This window comes from Montipora capricornis, chromosome 11 (assembly GCF_036669925.1).
Source record: "Montipora capricornis isolate CH-2021 chromosome 11, ASM3666992v2, whole genome shotgun sequence".
NCBI lineage: Eukaryota > Metazoa > Cnidaria > Anthozoa > Scleractinia > Acroporidae > Montipora > Montipora capricornis.
The window spans coordinates 37365313-37369788 of record NC_090893.1 but is presented as its reverse complement, the minus strand read 5'-3'; the positions used below and the strand labels follow the sequence as shown (position 1 = coordinate 37369788).

General features: G+C 39.8%; 1 protein-coding gene across 2 annotated transcripts in view; it reads right to left on the bottom strand.

Moving 5' to 3' along the window:
- Nucleotides 1-4340: 4340 nt before the first annotated feature.
- The window catches only part of LOC138022858 (uncharacterized), a 295342-nt gene continuing 295206 nt past the window's right edge, over nt 4341-4476 (bottom strand). For both annotated transcript variants that reach the window (XM_068869847.1, XM_068869846.1), the window contains exon 16: nt 4341-4476. This exon is cut by the window's right edge and continues 1908 nt beyond it. The gene's annotated coding sequence lies outside the window, so the exon portion shown is untranslated.

Sequence of the window (4476 nt, the reverse complement as noted above, 5' to 3'; positions counted from 1 at the left end):
CGAGGATTAACGTTGATTTATAGCAGTTTTCTAGCATGCGGCCCGCAAAAATAGCACTTACGGACAGAAAATACCAATGATAACGTGTCTTTATGCAACCCCAAACCCAAGGAACAACTTAAATGAATGGAAAATGAAGGAATTCAAGTTATCGCTGCTGGCTATCAGGTGCATTCATCTCTTTTGAGAATATTTGGCCAGTGGCTGATCTTTCCAACCTGTAAAAAACAAAGATTGTGAAGAGAGGGCGTGGATTTAATATTAGGGAATGAATAAATCTTGCACAATATCAATGGCCAGTCATCTGGCAAAAAATATCGCCGAACCAAAGCTGACACTCTTTTCCGAACGTCATTTTTGTTGTAGTCCGGCCTTTCAGGTATCTGCATGCAGCACTCGGCAAGAAAGATCCTTTTACTTTTGGCTACAACCAGTAACCGGCAAACCTCTGTTTACTTTTGGCTTTTTCATATATACAGAATGAGCTTGTTTGGATATTACGTCAAGCTGGCTACACTCCCTGCTCACTTACCATTAATATTAGACATCCCTATTTTTTCAGAACGTTTTCCGACAAGAACCAACTAAAAGAGTCCTGTAAGTTGTAATTTTAGAAAAATGAATATGAAATGATGTTATGGCCCGCATCAAGAGTTATGCAGTGTCTAGGGACGTGCCACTCCCATTATACTTCATCTATGTTGCGGCATTTTTAGAGAAGAGACAATTTTAATACAAGATTTAAATAAGTATCAACTTTCGCAGGAAACCACACTCACATAGTAATGTCAGGCTCATGATTGGCTAAGAAGTTTTGTTTTCACTGGAAAATTTATCTGTCACCTTAGTCTTAGTAGGCCAACTTCGAGTTGCATGCTCAAAGTCATGGGCCGAGCGACGCAAAATATTTTGTGTTGAGGATTTTGAACAATATCAAAAAAGGTTTCCTGCATGAGAAGCATTGCTCAATAAAAAGAATTTGTGAGTCATAAAAAAATTAAGCTTGAAGATTTCTTCAGGAACAGTTGCCCGCACAAGAAATACGATGCGATCTGCCACACAAATATGAGCTAAGCAAATTAAGAAGAGTTCGAGAAATTCCGAGCTTTGATGATAAACAAGTAAAAAAACACTGTGAGTTGAGCGAAGGAGGTCTGAGTTCCGTTGTAGCACCAAAGCACTACTTCGCTAATCGATCTTACTTTGCCGGCCTCTCTGATCACATCAGAGGACATCCATTTAGGAGGAAGCCAGAGCGTCTCAGACTTTCCTAGGGATATCGGCAAGAATGCTTGTTCCTCGTATGAGGCCACTTAAGGGAGCTTCGCCGAACCTGCTGTCACATTTGCTACATATTTTTTTTCTGTTATATATTGCATCTTTGTCTCATTTTCGCTCGATTGTGGGCCGGGGTGATTTATTCTGCCTTAAGTTTAAAACAGGTGTTCATGTCGTTTTGTCACGTTTGGTTTTTAAGTAAAGAGTGGCTATGAAATGTTTCAAAAGTTTCTCATTAACCAACGCATCATTGAAGGCAAATGTAAAATCTGTTGAAACTCTTTGTGGAAGCTTGTGTCTTTCTAGACATAACTATTTTCGACAAGGTATCCCCCCGCCAACCCCGCACAAAGTAAATGCAGCTGTTTATGTTTACTTGAGGAGCCACGTTTGAGGGACACTTTGTGGCGTTAAGTGTCTGTATTCCGAGACACGAGTGAAATTGAAGTAGGGGAAAAATAGCAAAGGGACATTCCGTTACACTTAGTGAAATCTGCCTTTATCTACGCAACTCATTTCCATTTGAATGGTTGTGCACCAGGACTCGCTGAGGCATGCAGCAACTCGAAAATGAGCTATTATACTGACTTGCGTTTCTGGCCATATCTGAACACCTCAGCACATCTTCCCATCGTGACGGTCTGTGTAAAATGTCACAGATGTGAAATTGGTTTTGAACATGGATTAGCATGCCCCGAACCAATCGTTACAAGGCGCTTTTCTTAAAACTGCTGTATTGGTAGAGTATGTTTTTCATTTGAACACAGTGTGCAAGATCACGTTGCATAAGAGACTGCTTATACTGCGAAACAAAAAGAATTCTTCGTAGAAAAAATTAAAAACACAGTGTCGGTCAGGAATTGATTCGGATTCAAGACTCGGTAGGGTTTAATTGAACGGGATGCTCTAACCACTGAGCTATCCCGGTCGATGCTTGAATGATTGCAATGGAATGTTTCTCCATGCAACAATTTCGTCTGATTGACCTCACAGGAGCGACTAGGCGCTTTTCTCAAAACTGTTGTATTAAAGAGTGCAATACGGAAGTTTCTATGGAATCGAAGCGATGGAGTGATTTTGTTGAGTATATATTAAATAAAAGATCGTATGAATTAAGGGTCAATGGTGATTTGGTTGATTATGGTACCATTGGAAAGATCATCAAAACGTGTTTATAATTTTGCCTAGTAACCAGCGTTTTGGCACCATGGTAACAAGTTGTTAATTTAACGACAAAACGATTCGGTAATCATCCCCATAAAGAAGAGTCAGAAAGAAAGTTCACAACCCCTCTTCGTGACCCTATATACCTTGAAATAAAAGTGGAACCAATGAGGAGAACCCTCCCCCTCAACCTTTAAGTTCCTTTCTAGTTTGCCTCGTTGCCTTAAACGACCACATTCAACAACAAAAAATTCTTACAACAATAATTGAGAAGAGCTGCTGAACAAGAAGTTTAATAAAAAGTAGGAAGTCTAATTTTCTTTTTAGCCGAATATTAAAAGTTGTGATCACGACAGAAGACATGGGTAGAATTTCATATACCGGAATAAAAATGGCAGAGAACAAATACAAAAAAATAATATTCCGATTAGGCCTTGCTAATTAGATGTTGTTATGTTCGCTTTGTTATTTTGTTTCATGGAACTTTATTATCTCGGAACCGGTATATGAAAGACCAGCCCAACCAACTCCCCTCCAGAGTTACATGGTGTTGTGCGCCCAACCTCGTTCCCAGCGTCTCCATTCTCTTAGAAAAGTTAGCATATTTTTGAGATCCCAAGAAAAATGAAAGTTTATTATTTTGTCAGTGCAACTGAATCCTAATTGTGGAGTATAGCCTCGTCCCCACGACCTCTCCTTGGCTTTGGGGCTGGGGCGGGAAGAAGCCAAGGGAACGAGCGCAGAAGGCAAGGGAGAGGTCCTGGAAACGAGGCTGTGTAAAGTAACATGCAAAAAAGATGTTTTGAATTGGTTAAGGGCATTGCTTTTTCCGTGGTTCTATGCGGGGTCTGGGTCAAGCCTATTGTGACGTCTACAAAGGGACATCGCCCAGAACACATTGAAGCGAGTAAAACATGTTTACAAAGTAACTTTTAGTAAAAAACCGTCAGTTCAAGGCAATATGCCAAACCGGTGTGTGGGCTTTGTAGAAAGGTAAGTTCCTTTGCATGGGTCACTCAGCACAGTCTCCCCCCCCCATCCCCTCTCCAAAAAAAAAAAACAAAAAACAAAAAACAAAACTCGGAAATCGGGAAGGGCGTGAAATTAAAAAATAACACCATACTCTTTGTCCTCCGCAATTTTGCATAACAATTGCTTTTATTTTCTCTTGGGACCATTGTAAATCCCAAGAGAAACTTGAAGCAATGCTAATACAAACAAAGAGTATTATGATACTTTTAAAATTGGCCTATTGTGCCTATTGTTACAGATTTCTTGGGACTTACAAGGGTCCCAAAAGAAAATACAAACGATGCTAATGCAAAATTTTCGAGGACAAACAAAGAATATTATGGCATTCTTGAGAGTGGCCAAAAGACACCTTATGTATACGCCACGCCACGCGTAAGCACCTAAATGTAATAAACACTACAAACACGGCCATTAGATACATTTACGGTCCTTGTGACAATGACTGGCTGTTAGTGTAACGCTCCCTATCAGTTGCCTAGAAAAGTGTCATTCCTCTTACACCTTTCGTTGCACCGTTTCCCCCACCAATAGATGGTTTTCACTCACGTGAGTTTACGGCCATTTTCGTGTACAAAACAATAGAAAATATTTGCGCGGAATTTACATAAAAATAGAGTTCAGTCCTCAAGGGAGAGGATGTCTATTGTTCTAGTACACCAAAATGGCCGCTGTGACGTCACGTGAAAACCATCTCTTTCTTCATGGTAACATGTGCTTCTGTTTTAGTCTCCTTGTCTATTTTTCCCATCTCAACATTGTCCTCTGTAAGTTCTTACTTACAGCGAAGAAGCTACTGTGCCATCATTTGAATGTCTGACCCCTTGTTCCCCTCTTTCTTCACAAACATAAATCAGTGAAACACAAAATTTTTCTCTACTTTCTTTTTTATTATGCCAATGAACCATCTACAACATAACAGAGCACATACTTTAAGTGCAGCTTGCACTTTTACAAAAATTACGAAAATTAAGAAACTGATTTATTATACTTATCGTTATGTGC